We start from the raw sequence: 17,571 nt of genomic DNA, 5'->3' as shown, positions 1-17,571 counted from the left end.
TAAAGCCAACTGACTTGCAAAACAAGTTGTTAAACAGTCACTAAAGTCACTCACCAATGTTTCTTTCAATCAAACTGACTTCATTTGATGCCTGGGATAGTTTTATTGGCTAGGGACACACTTCATTGCAAGATTCTGGATAATGTGAGAGGATCATAATCTGGGTGAAGTATGAGAAAGGATTATGAAAGGAGAGTTGGGAATGAAGAATCAGCAAAATATGTTCTTTTTCAGATAAGGATTGGAAAAGAATCTACATAGAAGCTAAGGATCTGAAAGTATCAGCATCAGTAAAGGAAACTTGAACCCTTGGAATGTCTTTGTGTACCCTCTGGTGTGTTTATGCCCAACCTTGTGTGAAGACCACAGCTCCATGCCACACTGTGGACTTGGCAGTCCAGTTAAAACGAATCAACAGGTAAGGTATTTAATTTCAGGGAAACAATAAAAATCTTAATAAAAGTAGGTCAAGTCCACAATAAACCGAATGTCACAATAGTTTCATATTAATAACAATCGCACTGTATATATTTTTCGTTCAATATTTTGTTGGTAATGTTCATCCAAATACTGACATAACCGTATATTAGCCAGGATAAAGTATACAATTAAGTCAAATGTGGATTCTGAATATACTTTAAACACTCAGGTTTTTCAGTATATTTTAATCAGATAATGGGGCAAAGAGTAAGAAATTGGTGTCCTTTCAGGTTCTGACCTGAAGTTTGCTCTTACACGAAGGGCATAACTGAAATTAAGCAACAGTTAATCAGCAGGAATCCCTCTCCATGCTGCTTCTCACCTGTTCTTGCTGCCACCAACCTCCATGATCCCTTAAGCACACAAATTCTGTGAACCTCATCTGAGCCTGACAAAGATGTATCGAACACTCTCACAAGATCTTTGTTTCAAATTCATCTTGTACTTCTCATGCTTCATTTTGTTATTTTGTGTAGCAGGCACATAGAAGTGTATGGCTGTATTACCTATCTGGTAGATTATAACTCTTTGGTCAATATAAACAATCCTAGTGCCTCTGCATTATTTTTTCAATCTACTCTATTAATATTGCCACTTTTTTGCTCTATTTCTACAGCATTTTGCTTTAGATATATATTTCTTCTAGGCAAAATATTTTCTTTAAACCGAATCAGACAAAGTAGTTTCTTTTTCTGAGTGAATGTGAACAAATTATATTCATTGATATAACTGAGATGCCTGTTGTCTTAGTTTTCTGTTGCCAAGTAAGGAATCACTGCAAACATAATGGCTTCAAGTAATACCAATATATGATCTCACAGTTTTGTGGGTTATAAATCCAGGCACAGAGAAGCGAGGTTCTCAGCTGTATCTTCATCTGAAGTTCAGAGTCCTCCTCCAAGATGATTCCAATTGTTGGCAGAATTCAGTTACTTGATGGAAACCTACTAGATGGTCACTTACATACTCGCAGGTCCATGCCATATGACTCTCTCCATCTTCAAAGCCAACAATGGAAAACTTCCTGCACATAAAATTTGTGTTCCAGAATTTGACTTTGTTTTTCAGGAAGAGGGCTCCCTGAACTTATGCTCACTTATGCTGGAGCCCAGTGAGGAACATCACTCTTTCTTAAGGTCACCTGTGCAAAGTAGCATTATCCAGGCATTAGAGTGACCATTCCATCATATTTACAAAGCCTGCCTACCCTCAACAGAGAGGATCATGCAGAAGTGTACACCAAGGGGAAAGAATCTTGGGAGGGTATTAGAATTGTGCCAACCGTAATTGTCTTTCCTTTTGTAATCTTATTTACAATTTATTTGAGCATTCTAACTTTTTTTCTAAAGGGATTTTTAAAAGACTTTTTAGAGAAGTTAGGGATTGGTAGCAAAATTGAGAGGATGGTATAGCGAATTCTCATAAAATCCCTCCCCCAACACATGCACAGCCTCCCTTATTATCAACATCTCTCCTAAGAGTGGTACTTTTAAAAAACCAAGGTTGAACCTAGAGAATTTTGTTTCATGAAGAAACCTGAAATTATGGACATAGTTTGGAAAATGAGCGTGGTGGTGAAAGGCATAGTTTTGAAGATATCACTTAGATTGAAATCCCAGCTCCTGTTCTTTGTGATTTGGGGCAAATTACTTCTCTTTGCACGTGTCTTGTCTCTAAAATGGAAATAATATTACCTATTCCCCAGGGCAATTTTAAAGATTAAGTGATTTAATATGCATAAGGAACACAATGTCCAGGAAAATAGAATTCAGGAAGTGTTAGCAATTAGTATTTCTCTTTCACAGTTATATGGAAGATATTTATTGTTTTAAATCTTCTAGATTTCATTCATACAGTGAAACTGTATTTCTCTAAATATATATCACATCTGATCCAATACAATCTCTAATGATGGATGTAGCAAGCATTTACTATTATGCATGTTCTAGCCTTTATTAATATTCTATTTTATGTCAGACCTGTATGATAAGTTAACAGAAGATTGAAGACAGTGAAGAGGTCTGCTTTGTTGATCCATGTGGAAAGGTGATCCACAGGCAAAGGAACACAGGCTCTTTGGATGACTGAGGGCCAGATGTGTTCTAGAAAATAGAAACATGCCAGTGTGACTAGAAGTGAACAAGGGGGGAATGGGTAAGAGATGACATTGGAGAGAGATCTTATTGGGCTGGATAACATAGGGTCTTGTAAACCATGGCAAGGACTTTGATTTTTACTCTGAGGAGGCTGGAAAGCCATGGGATGTTTTTAAGCAGAGGCATGTCATGACCTGCCTGTGGCTCCTGTGTAAAGAACAGACTGCATGGAAACAAAGGTGGAAGGAGAGAATCCATGTAGTTGAAGTGAATGATAATAGTGGCTTTGACTAGAGGGGCAATGATGGTAGTAATTAGATTATTCAGAATTATTAGATTATGGATATATTTTGAAGAAAAAGTTCAGAGTATTTGTTGTTGGTTGTTATGTAGTTATAAGGAAGTGAGAAAACTCAGTTGTGCTTCCAATGTTTTGATCTGAGCAACTGGAAAACATGGAATTGCCATTTTCAGAGATGTGGAACCTTGAGAAGAAAAGATACAGGGAAAGTCAAGACCTCAGTTTTAAATATGTTAAAGACGCCTCTTAGTTATGCAGCTGGAGATGTTAAGTAAGCAATTTGAATATATTAATTTAGAATTTAGGAGTGTGGTTTGGCTTTGAGATGTAAGTGGTGAATCTTTCAAGAGATGAAGCGTATTTGAAGTCTAAATTTGAGAACATTTAGGGGTCAGTTGTAGACCAAGATGTGAAAAGTACAGGGCAGAGCCCTGGGCATGCCAACATTGCCTACAGTGATACAAGAGGGAGAGAGAGAGAACGACTACAGAAGTTATTCTTTGAGTAGTCAGTAGCAGATGGCATCCGGTGAATGAGTAGAACACCTGAGTTTAGAGAAGAGCATTGACAGTTCACTCATTGGAACCAGGGAGAAGACAGAGTGTATACTATTTGGGTATAAGAGTTCTGCCTGAGTTGATGTAATATGGACAGAGAACTTTTTTTTTTCTGGTGTAAAATATTATCTTTTTATGCATAATAATTAGGATAATAATAGGCCTCTATTTTTTTTAACAGGAACTGGAAGGAAATAAAAGGAGAGATAAAGCTTCCTCTTTGAGTGGAGAGGGTTGAACAGTGGCTAGAAACTAATGGGAAGGGTCACAGGGAAGAAGCCAAGACAAAAGCTGTACCACTGCCATAAAGCAAGAAGGCTGAGTGCACATATCATGGGTAGGATGTACTTCAAAACTTAAAAACAGCTCAACACTCCCCCCCCATAAAAGCCAAATGTCCAAAAGCATTTCAGATCATCATGTATTTGTCTACAGTTATCATGTCATACCAAACAGATAGTAAACTCCGCACCTATGAAGTTAGATTAGAAATTATGTATTTTATTATTTTTTATTTAAAAAATTTTTTTTTCAACGTGTTTATTTATTTTTGGGACAGAGAGAGACAGAGCATGAACGGGGGAGGGGCAGAGAGAGAGGGAGACACAGAATCAGAAACAGGCTCCAGGCTCTGAGCCATCAGCCCAGAGCCCAATGCGGGGCTCGAACCCACGGACCGCGAGATCGTGACCTGGCTGAAGTCGGACGCTTAACCGACTGCGCCACCCAGGCGCCCCTATATATTTTATTATTAAATAGTATGGGTGATTATGTGTAAGTGTACTCTATCTTCATTCCTAATGTCCAAGAAGAGAGGTAGGATTTCCCGGAGAGGACGTATGCCTTTGGAAAATATCTTACCCATATTAGAGTAAAATTACTGACACTACACACCAAACAAAAATATCAATAATTATTTCTTTTTTTAATTTAAAGTTTTTTAATTTAATTTTTAATTTTTTTTAAATTTACATCCAAATTAGTTAGCATATAGTGCAACAATGATTTCAGAAGTAGATCCCTTAGTGCCCATTACCCATTTAGCCTGTCCCCCCACCCACAACCTTTCCAGTAACCCTCAGTTTGTTCTCCATATTTATGAGTCTCTTCTGTTTTGTCCCCCTCCATGTTTTTATATTATTTTTGTTTCCTTTCCCTTATGTTCATCTGTTTTGTCTCTTAAAGTCCTCATATGAGTGAAGTCATATGATTTTTGCCTTTCTCTGACTAATTTCACTTAGCTTAATACCCTCCAGTTCCATTCACATAGTTACAAATGGCAAGATTTCATTCTTTTTGATTGCCCAATAATAATCCATTGTGTGTGTGTGTGTGTGTATATATATATATATATATATATATATATATATATATATACCACATCTTCTTTATCCATTCATCCATCGATGGACATTTGGGCTCTTTCCATACTTTGGCTGTTGTTGATAGTGCTGCTATAAACATGGGGGTGCATGTGTCCCTTCGAAACAGCACACCTGTATCCTGTGGATAATGCCTAGTAGTGCAATTTCTGGGTTGTAGGGAAGTTCTATTTTTAGTTTTTTGAGGAACCTCCATACTGTTTTCCAGAGTGGCTGCACCAGCTTGCATTCCCACCAGCAATGCAAAAAAGATCCTCTTTCTCCACATCCTCACCAACATCCGTTGTTGCCTGAGTTGTTAATGTTAGTCACTCTGACAGGTGTAAGGTGGTATCTCATGGTGGTTTGATTCGTATTTTCCTGATGATGAGTGATGTTGAGCATTTTTTCATGTGTCTGTTGGCCATCTGGATGTCTTCCTTGGAGATGTGTCTATTCATGACTTTTGCCCATTTCTTCACTGGATTATTTGTTTTTTGGGTGTTGAGTTTGATAAGTTCTTTATAGATTTTGGATACTAACCCTTTATGCCATATGTCATTTGCAAATATCTTCTCCCATTCTGTCGGTTTCCTTTTAGTTTTGCTGATTGTTTCCTTCACTGTGCAGAAGCTTTTTATTTTGATGAGGTCCCAGTAGTTCATTTTTGCTTTTGTTTCCCTTGCCTCTGGAGACATACTGAGTAAGAAGTTGCTGTGGCCAAGATCAAAGAGGTTTTGCTTGCTTTCTCCTCAAGGATTTTGATGCCTTCCTGTCTTACATTTAGGTCTTTCATCCATTTTGAGTTTATTCTTGTGTATGGTATAAGAAAGTGGTCCAAGTTCACTGTTCTGCATGTCCCTGTCCAGTTTTCCCAGCACCACTTGCTGAAGAGACCGTCTTTATTCCATCGGATATTCTTTCCTGCTTTGCCAAAGATTAGTTGGCCATACATTTGTGGGTCCATTTCTGGGTTCTCTATTCTATTCCATTGATCTGAGTATCTATTCTTGTGCCAGTACCATACTGTCTTGATGATTACAGCTTTGTAGTATAGCTTGAAGTCTGGGATTGTGATGCCTCCTGCTTTGGTTTTCTTTTTCAAGATCGCTTTGGCTATTTGGGGTCTTTTCTGGCTCCATATAAATTTTAGGATTATTTGTTCTAGCTCTGTGAAGAATGCTGGTGTTACTTTGATAGGGATTGCACGGAATATGTAGATTGCTTTGGGTAGTATCAACATTTTAAAAATATTCGTTCTTCCTATCCAGGAGCATGGAATCTTTTTCCATTTTTTTGTGTGTCTTTTTCAATTTCTTTCATAAGCTTTCTATCATTTTCAATGTATAGTTTTTTCACCTCTTTGGTTAGATTTATTCCTAGGTATTTTATGGTTTTTTGTGTAACTATACATGGGATCGATTCCTTGATTTCTCTTTCTGTCGCTGCATTGTTGGTGTGTAGGAAGGCAACCGATTTCTGTGCATTGATTTTATATCCTGCAACTTTGCTGAATTCATGAATCAATTCTAGAAGTTTTTTGGTGCAATATTTTGGGTTTTCTATGTACAGTATCATGTCATCTGCGAAGAGTGAAAGTTTGACCTCCTCCTGGCCGATTTGGATGCCTTTTATTTCTTTGTGTTGTCTGATTGCGGAGGCTAACACTTCCAATACTATGTTGAGTAACAGTGGCGAGAGTGGACATCCCTGTCTTGTTCCTGACCTTAGGGGGAAAGCTCTCAGTTTTTCCCCATTGAGGATGAGCGTTGGGTCATTCATATATGGCTTTTATGATCTCGAGGTATGCTCCTTCTATCACTACTTTCTTGAGGATTTTTATCAAGAAACGATGCTGTATTTTGTCAAATGCTTTCTCTGCATCTATTGAGAGGATCATATGGTTCTTGTCCTTTCTTTTATTGATGTGATGAATCATGTTAATTGTTTTGCGGATATTGAACCAGCCCTGCATCCCAGGTATAAATCCCACTTGGTTGTGGTGAATAATTTTGTTCATGTATTGTTGCATCCAGTTGGCTAATATCTTGTTGAGGATTTTTGCATCCATGTTCATCAGGGAATTTGGTCTATAGTTCTCCTTCTTAGTGGGGTCTCTGTCTGGTTTTGGAATCAAGGTAATACTGGCTTCATCCAAAGAGTTTGGAAGTTTTCCTTCCATTTCTATTTTTTGGAACAGTTTCAAGAGAATAAGTGTTAACTCTTCCTTAAATGTTTGGTAGAAATCGCCTGGAAAGTCATCTGGCCCTGGACTCTTGTTTTTTGACAGATTTTTTATTACTAATTCAATTTCCTTACTGGTTATGGGCTTGTTCAAATTTTCTATTTCTTCCTGTTTCAGTTTGATAGTGTATATGTTTCTAGGGATTTGCCCATTTCTTCCAGATTACCCATTTTATTGGTGTATAATTGCTCATAATATTATCTTATTATTGTTTTTATTTCTGTTGTGTTGGTTGTGATCTCTCCTCTTTCATTCTTGATTTTATTATTTGGGTCCTTTCCTTTTTCCTTTGGATCAAAGTGGCTAGTGGTTTATCAATTTTGTTAATTCTTTCAAAGAACCAGCTTCTGGTCTCATTGATCTATTCTACTGTTTTTTGGTTTCGATAGCATTCGTTTCTGATCTAATCTTTATTATTCCCTGTGTTCTGCTGGTTTTGGGTTTTATTTGCTATTCTTTTTCCAGCTCCTTAAGGCATAAGGTTAGGTTGTGTATCTGAGATCTTTCTTCCTTCTTTAGGAAGGCCTGGATTGCTATCTACTTTCCTCTTATGACCACCTTTGCTGAGTCCCAGAGGTTTGGGGTTGTGGTGTTATCATTTTCATTGACTTCCATATACTTTTTAATTTTCTCTTTAACTGCTTGGTTAGCCCATTCATTATTTAGTAGGATGTTCTTCAGTCTCCAAGTATTTGTTACCTTTCCAAATTTTTTCTTGTGGTTGATTTCGAGTTTCATAGCGTTGTGGTCTGTAAGTATGCACGGTATGATCACTATCCTTTTTACATACTTAGGGCTGATTTGTGTCTCCGTATATGGTCTATTCTGGAGAACGTTCCATGTGCACTGGAGAAGAATGTATATTCTGCTGCTTTAGGATGAAATGTTCTGAATATATCTGTTAAGTCCATCTGGTCCAATGTGTCATTCAAAGCCATTGTTTCCTTGTTGATTTTTTGATTAGATGATCTGTCCATTGCTGTGAGTGGGGTGTTGCAGTCTCCTACTGTTATGGTATTACTATTGATGAGTTTCTTTATGTTTGTGATTAACTGATTTATATATTTGGGTGCTTTCACATTTCGTGCATAAATGTTTACAATTGTTAGGTCTTCTTGGTGGATAGACCCCTTGATTGTGATATAATGCTCTTCTGCATCTCTTGATACAGTATTTTAAAGTCTAGATTGTCTGATATAAGTATGGCTACTCTGGCTTTCTTTTGTTGACCATTAGCATGATAGATGGTTCTACATCCCCTTATTTTCAATCTGAAGGTGTCTTTAGGTCTAAAGTGGGTCTCCTGAACAGCATATAGATGGATCTTGTTTTCTTATCCATTCTGTTACCCTATGTCTTTTGATTAGAGCATTGAGTCCATTGACATTTAGTGAGTACTGAAAGGTACAAATTTATTGCTAGTATGATGTTTGTAGAGTTGGAGTTTCTGGTGGTGTTTTCTGGTCCTTTATAATCTTTGTTTCTTTTGGTATTTATTTATTTATATATATATGTTTTCATCTTTTCTCCCCTCAGAGAGTCCTCCTTAAAATTTCTTGCAGGGCTGGTTTAGTGGTCACAGACTCCTTTAATTTTTGTTTGTCTGGGAAACTTTTTATCTCTCCTTCTATTTTGAATGACATCCTTGCTGGATAAAGAATTCTTGGCTGCATATTTTTCTGATTCAGCACGTTGACTATATCCTGCCACTCCTTTCTGGCCTGGCAAGTTTCTATGGATAGGTCTGCTCCAAAGCTGATCTGTCTTCCCTTGTAAATTAGGGACTTTTTTCACTTGCTGCTTTCATAATTCTCCCCTTGCCTGAGTATTTTCTGAATTTGTCTATGATATCCCTTGTTGATGGTCGGTTTTTGTTGAATCTAATGGGGGTACTCTATGCTTCCTGGCTTTTGATGTCTGTGTCTTTCCCCGGGTGAAGAAAGTTTTCTGCTATGATTTGCTCATATAACCCTTACACCCCTATTTCTCTCTCTTCCTCTTCTGGGACCCCTATGATTCTGATGTTGTTCCTTTTTAATGAGTCACTGATTTCTCTAATTCTTAAATCGTGCTCTTTTGCCTTAATCTCCCTCTTTTTTCTGCTTTGTTATTCTCTGTAAGTTTGTCCTCTATATCGCTGATTCTCTGTTCTGCCTCATCCATCCTTGCTGCTGCTGCACCCATCCATTTTTTACTTCTTTTATCTCTGCAGAAAGGGATTCTAACCTATTTTTGACTCCAGCTAGTATTCTTATTATCGTGATTCTAAATTCTGGTTCAGACATCTTGCTTGTATCTGTGTGGGTTAAATCCCTGGCTGTCGTTTCTTCGTGCTCTTTCTTTTGGGGTGAATTCCTTCGTTTTGTCCTTTTGAAGGGAGAAAAGGAATTATGAGATAGAAAAATTGAAAGTAAAAAAATATTAAAATTAAAAATTAAAGACACACCCACACAAAATTGAATAGATGATGCTAGATCCTAGATGTGTTTTGGTCTGGGTGTTCAAAGTGGTTTGACAGATTAAACAAAAAAAAGGGGGGGGAAGGAAATCATTTGAGAATTTGAAAAAATGAATACACTGAAGTAGACTAAAATGAGATGATGGGGGTAAAATAGAATTTGAAAAAATATACACAAAAATAAAGACCACAGTAGAAAGAAATTAAAGAAAAATATTTTTAATAAAAATTAAAAACAAATATGATTTTTTCTTTTTCTGTATTTAAGAAAAAAGAAAAGAAATGAAAAAGAGAAAAAAGATAAAAAAAGAAAAAAGGAAATTGAAAATTTGAAAAAGTGAATAGATTGTAGTAGACTAAAATAAAATGATGGAAGTAAAATAGAATTTGAAAAAATGTACATAAAAGTAAAAATATAGTAATAAAAGTAAAGGAAAATATTTTTAATAGAAATTGAAAGTAAAAATGAAGTTTTTCTCTTTCTACATTCAAGTAAAAGAAATGAAAAAGAGAAAAAAAGAAAAAGAAAAATTAAAAAAAGGAAATTTTTTGAAAACTTGAAAAGGTGAATACACTGAAGTAGACTAAAATAAAATGATGGAAGTAAAATAGAATTTGAAAAAATTTCACAAACATAAAAAATATAGTAATAAAAATTAAAGAAATATTTTTAATAAAAATTGAAAATAAAAATGAATATTTTCTCTTTCGGTATTCAAGAAAAAGAGAATAATTGTAAAAGAGAAAAAGAAAAAAGGGAAAGAAAAAGAAAGAAAATTGAATAGATGAATCTGCTAACAGATTGAAGGAGGAATGAAATTCTTTCATTTTTCCCCTAGAAGTCAGTCTATATAGCTCTTTATAGTCCATAAACTAAGCTGGCGATGAGACTTGTGTTCTTGAAGAGCGAAGTTGGCCCAGTTGGGCGGAGATCAGTGTAACAGCTCCGCTCTCCACTAGATGGCGCTACTAGCCTACTGGGGTGGATTGTTGTGGTGCTTGTAGGTGCATATGCGCATGTGTGGGAGCGGTGAAAATGGTGCCACCCAGCTACCCAGTCTGTTCTCCCAGGTCAGCAATCACTCACCTGTCCTCTGTCTTCAGCTCTCATACACTCCCCGCTTTTTCACCCTCCATGACCAGGCCCCAGACAGTACCTCTCTCCTGAGTTTTATCTCGGATGCGGCTGTTTTCCCCAGCCCCTTACTTCTGAAGGACTGCGGCTTTGACCTGTTCAGCCCCTCTGTGGGAGGGTCTCACCGAGCAATGGCCAAATGAGCAATGGCCGAATGTTGGCTGCACCCAGGAACGCTTGCTGGATCCTGCTGCTGCCGGTGCCCAGAGACTGCGGCCAGGTGCCAGCCTGCCCCAGAAAAAGTTTGCAAGACAGTGTAGCAGCAGCGTTTCAGGGATTATGGAAAATTACAACACACATCTGGCACCAGGCTTCACCCTTAACAACCTTGTTCCAGCACCAGCGAATGTGGCCGTTTTCTGGGGTCTGCTGGGACCAGGTGGCTTCAACAGTCTCTACCAAATGTCTTTCCAGCAGTGGAACCATGTGACCCGAGAACCTCCACCTCCACTCTGTTCCTGGGTATTTGCCCTTCCTACCAGAGCACCACCAGGTATCAAGCTGTGGAGTTGCAGCCTTTGTGCTCCCCTTGTTTACAGTCTTAATGGAATTTAAGACTCTCCTTTCTCCTTTCTCCCTTTTTAGTTTAGTCCCTGAGGCTGTTTCCAATTTTCCACTTTCTCTTCAGCTGATTTTGAGGAGGGGTGCTTTTCCCGTATTCTCCCCCCCTCCCCAGTCTCTGTCCTCTCTCTGCCCACAATAGTGGTTCCCTACCTTTCATGGCTTCTCGCTCCCCAAATTCACCTCTCTGTGCCATGTACCTGCTGAATTCTGTGGTTCAGGTTGTGCAGATTGTTGTGTTAATCCTCCAATCAGTTTTCTAGGGGTATTGGATGGTTTAGTGTTGGTCTGGCTGTATTTCATGGACGTGAGACACACAAAAAACTTCCATGCTGTTCCGCTATTTTGGGTCCTCCTTCAAATAATTATTTCTTATTGACAAAAATACAAAAAGCTTATTGAGGAGCCTATGAGAGTTTTTAAATATAACAAGACAAAAATATCCAAACACATTTAACTAATGAGGCTAAATAATCTTAACAAGACTGATCCAGCTTAACAAGCTGTACAATTTTAACGTACTCTACTTGAATATATTAAACTTTATTTGTTTGTAAGATTGCCTTTATGGACATTCCCTTTAACTAAACCCAAATTATACAGTATTATATATTGAAGAGTATTTTCAGACGAAAACATTTAAAAATGGTTGATAATTTATGAAAAGAAATGCAATTTGAAATAAAATGAGATATCATATTTGAGTTAAAAATTGGCAAAAGTTACAAATATTGATTTTATTTTCTATTGGAGAGTATGGATTTATTCATAAGATTCATGTATACTTGGATAAAGTTTAAACAGACACAGAATTTTTGAAGTGCAATGTGGCAATATATGTTAAAATTTTAAATGTGTCATCAATTTACTTTCTAGGAATTTATTCAAATAAAACTCCCAGAAGTGTGCAAAGAAGAGTGTTGAAATATATACAGTGAAGCATTATTTGTACCAGAGAACATTTGGAATAGTTTAAATATATATCAATGTAGGCTTTATTAAGTTATGATGCATCCTATAACCTCTAGACAACAGTTAAAGAATATTTATTAATTCAGAAAAAAGTCCAACATACACAGTTATATTTTCCATTTAAGATACAGAAGAGCATTGGGTATCGTGGCAGCAGACTGCCTTGAGTGGGCAGTCATGGGCAATAAAAATGATGTGGGATTTCAGTACAACAGTAAAGCCAACAAAAAGTCAGCCTGCTTTTATTATTACCATGAATTGGCAATTTAAACAGCATCAAAAAATACTCCTCTCCTCTGGCATAGGTTACTCCCTTTGTACACCTTCACCCCTGCCCTTGATGAACTGGGATACAGCAGGTCAGAGGAAAGAAGAGTAAAAAAATGGGGAGAGGAAAGGAAGGGGGAGAGAGAATATGAACAAGTAGTAAATTTGGGAGTGGCCCCCTATGTTTCAAATGTGGAATCCTATACGTTTTTGCTATATTCTGAAGAGTCTTCTGTGCCATATTATGGGATTTGTCAAACAGTGATCTATGGTCCAAATCTGGACTGTTGATTGCCTTTGTAAAAAAAGTTTTATTGGGACATGGCTACACTCATTCTTTTATGCATGGCTGTGGTTGTTTCCATCCTTTAAGAACAAAGTTGAGTAGTTACAACGGAAGCTGTAAGACCCAAAAAGCATAAAATATTAAGTATCTAATCATTTATAGGAAAAGTTTATGGACTTCTGTTATAAGTAGTGGAATATTTTAATTATATTTGATGACAACGGTTGTTTTCTATTGGGTTGAATTACCTTAATTGTTGAATTATACATTAATGGCTATTTGGGTCACTAGCAATTTCTATCATATTTAATGAATGCCATTTATCAATTCCTACTTTTCATATCTTAGCATTTTTGTGTGATTTACAAGTAATCTGTGGGAAAGTTATCAGCCTTTCAACTAAATAATTAAGAATTTTCTAATAAGTTGTCCTTGTGTAGAAGGCCATGCTTGGGATTCCGTGTCTCCCAATTCTTTAGAAGTAATATAAAATACAAAAGTAAAATTAAAAGTAATTTACTTCTTCCTCTTTCCATAAATGTACATACAATTCATGGTAACCAGGTTGCTTACATGGTTTTGGTATGTCTTACCTGTCCCTGTGATACAGTACTCATTAAGTTCCGGAAACAGAACTACTATGTTTATTCAAAAAATACATGACTTAATTTAAATTACAGAATCTTCCTTTGAAAGAAGTCCAAGTGATTTACGCAAGACCACATTCATAACACATAGTTTAGGTTGTGCACTCACTTAAAAGTCTATTATTTTTTAAGGACTGCTCTCCTTCCAGCCTCAATGATTCAAAGGTGTCTTACGCATATTTCTTAACAGTCTGTCAGAAATAGACATTCCCTAAACTTCAATTATTTTAATTGTGTGTTTTCTTCTGATTGAAGTGTTTGTTGAATAGAATGATAGGGAAAAAAAAGCTTCTCGAATACAAAAAAAGGGGATTGTTGTTACTTGGTAGCATATTCCCAGAGAAGACCAAACCCCTAGAGTTTTACCAAGCCCACCCTGGAGTTATTTGAATCTCGATCTACTTTATCCATTAGATATTCAGTCTATTATTTGATTTTATAAATGGCATATTACAAAACCATTTTTTCCCTTGAAAAATTATTGTCTTCCTTTGATTCATTTATTTTACAACTAACTATTAAACATTTAGCATGTACAAGGCTCATTTCTAACCACAGAGGAATATGAAACTAGACAAAATCTTTGTTCCCTGAGAAGCTATGTTCTACGTTCCAGTGTAGATATTCTTGTTCATTTGCTCCCTTCCCTCCTCCCCTGTTCATCTCTTCAAATTTTACAACTACTAAGCTAACGCTTTTACTAGGGAATTCTGAGGAAAAGGGCAGCCTGAATGCTTGTCAACTCTCCACCTCTCAATTGTTTCTTTGTTGAAGGAGACAGCAAGGACACTCTTCCACTCAGAGGAGAAGGGCTCGGCCTTTTAGCCCAGTAAATGACTTTCCCAGGGGGAAGGTAGCGCCTACCTACCTACCTACCCAGTCCTGGGAGGGTAAGCTGTGTCTTGCTGACCTTCAGGACTTGCAGGAAACTTGAAAGGTGAGAGAGGGCTGCCTCTTCAGCTTCATAAGACCTGGGCAGATGCTCAATAGTTGATATCTGATGTGTAGTTGTACAACCCTTTTTAGCATCGTTTCAAAATGATATACCCCAGTAGAAATGTATGGAGAGAAAAGAAACAAGAATAGCAACATCATGAGATAAAATAGTCTTATACAGCAGCAAGCACCTGTATATGAAATATAACCTCAAAGACCACATGTAAAGAAATAAGCTAACAATGCAAGGTGTAGTTGAGAGGAACTATCTATGCAGTAATCAGGTATATATATGATTGGAGAAGGCACACTGGAAAAATAACCAAATTTGAATGATATTTAGAGAGATTGGTTTAATGAGGAGTTGTGTTTAGCTGGGCAGACCTTAAAAAGATAATAATTTGAATGGAGGCTTAGTGAATTTCTTGAAAAAAGTTCATGTGTTATACACACATATCTCAAACTTGGACAAAGTTGTGGGGTCACCATTTACCAGAAACTTTCCTACTTTGGACTCAAATTAAAATAACTAAAATAATTAAATAAATTATTTATAAATTTATTTTAATTAAATTAAAATCATTTCAACACATTTGCTTCATTTAAATATTTGTCTCAAATTATGTCCTCCATACTTTTTATAATACAAATCCACTGAAGTGGATTTTACTCTTATAAATCACATATACATATATATAATGATGATTTTGCATAAAGTCCAAACAAAATTCACATTTTCTTATACGCTCACAAAAAAAGGAGATTTGATCATTGTCTTGGAAATGTCCACCAAATGAAAAAATTTTCTCTGGGGACTTTAGAAATAGGTCAATCTAATGAAAAAGAAAAGACACATTGAAATGCAGAACATGTTCTTCTTGAAAAGATTGATGTATTAAATATTTATGCAAACACATTAAATTGGCAAGTGTATGAAAACATTATTACATATTTATCACCTCCACATCTCATCATTCTGAAAAGAACTTCTTTCGTATAAAACTAAAATGGATGACTATAAGTTTTCCAAAGTCACATTTTTCAAACTTCATAACATGGAATGGTTTGTTTTTCAGAGTTTATATTAATTCACATAAATAATAAAATTAGTGCTGACACTAGAAGGGGCTAATAATTTATTCAAAATAGGAGCAGTCAAGTCCTGTTTCTTCGTTAGTGTTTCTCCACAAACCCGAACTGGAGCCCCCTAATATGAAAGATGCTCCGTAAAAGTGAATATTCACTCTGAGAAATAAATGAGCTCTTTTAGGTCACAGAGTCATTTAGCCAGAAACTGGTTCTGTGGCAAAAGCCAAATGTCGTAAGGGAATTAATGCATTTCTAAAGTACCTAACTTTTCCTAGAGGGTAATAAATCCTGATGGAGTCCGAAATTTTATGGTCTTTGGGAAGTGTTATTTAAATTAAAATTTAAATTGACTACACTTCTCATTAAAAGCCAGAAAGTTGAAATGATTTTATATAGGCTCTAAAAATATTCACGTTTAATACAAACTACCTTATTATGATGATACGGTGTTCTGTATTCAAAGCTCTCTTTCTGCTTCTTCTCTGCTTCTACTTCTTTTTCTGCTGAGCTCTTTTCTCCATCTCTTCCAACTTTTCCTGACCTCCTTGTTTGATTTTAACCACACTTCTATTTACTCTTTTACTCCCGAATCACCCCTCCACCCATTTCCAGAAGCTTCTGTTACTTTACTGTTCTCACCTGCTTGCATCTCTCCTTTTTCAACCTTCCTCCCCTCCTCGCTGTTTCAAAGAAAGACAACTACTTTAATTCATCACTCCTCCTCATGTGGAGTCTTCACAAGCTCTCTGTGTTTTGATTGTTTTGTCACAGGATCAGTCCTGCAGTGGGGTAGCATGCCTCTGGTGGTGGATTTAACTTGACTATTCCTACTATATACCAGAATAAGAAAAATCCATATCATAACATGGAAGAGATGCAGAAGGAAGAGAGAGAAAAGGCTATGCCCTCAAGTGGATTTTTTTCTTGAAGTTTATTTCTTTTGAGAGCGAAAGTGTGAGTGGGGGAAACAGCAGAGAGAGAGGGAGAGAGAGAATTCCTAGCAGGTTCTGCCCTGACACTGGGACTTGATCTCATGAACCTTAAGATCCTGATCTGAGCTGAAATCGAGTCGGACACCTGACTAAGCCACCCACGCAACCCTCAGGTGGCTGGTTTTGAAAGAAACTTGGATTTTAACCCTGCTCGAAATTGATGTTGACCTCTCCTTCTGTAATCCAAACCCCTGTTTGTCTGTGTGTGGCTATTGTGTACTTCTCCAGCCCCTGGCAGCTCTGTGGTCATTTCTCCTTTACTGTCTACATGCACTCACTGGATCTAATGCTCTGTGCTGTGAAAGGTCCCCTGCCTCCTCCAGGTCGCTGTAGGTTGTCTGGTTTTTGTTTTCCTTCTCACTACTCATTACTGTTGGCATGCCACAGCTGATTTCTGGAATCCTTCTTTGTTTCGCCCCTTCCCTGTACTGTTCTCCCTTGACCCTGCTTCTCCATGACTCGGAATGCAAACCCCTGCTTGCTCACTCTCCAAAGCACCATTCTTTTAGGAAAACACTTTCACTGAAGAAGGAGGGATGAAGGATAAAGGTTAAGCTAGGGAACAGCACAGCATAGATAATAACATCAAAGTGAAACTAAGTTCGTTAGTTTGATAGCTTCTTGGTCATATGCACCTCAGTCCTGCTCGCCACTTTGTGCCACATTATGTTCTTTCTGGAGATTATTTCCCAAATCCTCTTCTCCCCATGCAGGTACCCTCAAACTTGCTGTCCCACAATCATGAAGAGATTCTCTATTCTTGCCACTTTATTACACAGAGTGATTTATTTCGACTGCTGTAATAATTTCCATAAACTGTGTGGCTCAAAGCAAAGCACATTCATTCTCTCACACTTCTTGAGGCCAGAAGTCTGGAATCAAGGTGTCCGCGAGGCCATGCTCCCTCCAAGGCCCCAGGGGATATTCCTTTCCTTGTGTCTGAGCTTCTGGTGGTTCGGGGCAGTCTCTGTGTGTGGCTGTATCATGGCAGTCTCTTCATCCTGTGACTTTCTTTTCTCCAGTTCTTCTGTCTCTTGTAAGGAGACTGTCATTGGAGATAGGGCCCACTGTGTAATCCAGGATGATGATCTCATCTCAAGATTCCTAAATACCTACAAATAAGCTTTGTCTGCAAAAGGGAACGTTCAGAGGTTCCAGGAATTAAGATATAGGCTTCTCTTTTGGGGG

At 37.3% G+C, this 17,571-nt stretch overlaps 1 long non-coding RNA gene across 1 annotated transcript in view; it reads left to right on the top strand.

Moving 5' to 3' along the window:
- Nucleotides 1-231: 231 nt before the first annotated feature.
- The window catches only part of LOC147583278 (uncharacterized), a 33,069-nt gene continuing 15,729 nt past the window's right edge, over nucleotides 232-17,571 (top strand). The window contains exon 1 of the long non-coding RNA XR_015247808.1: nucleotides 232-418. This is a non-coding gene — a long non-coding RNA (uncharacterized LOC147583278). The remainder of the gene's footprint in view (nucleotides 419-17,571) is intronic.

This window comes from Puma concolor, chromosome A2 (assembly GCF_028749965.1).
Source record: "Puma concolor isolate L17-30 chromosome A2, mPumCon1.1.hap2, whole genome shotgun sequence".
In the NCBI taxonomy this organism is placed as follows: domain Eukaryota; kingdom Metazoa; phylum Chordata; class Mammalia; order Carnivora; family Felidae; genus Puma; species Puma concolor.
This window is presented reverse-complemented; position numbering and strand designations above follow the sequence as displayed.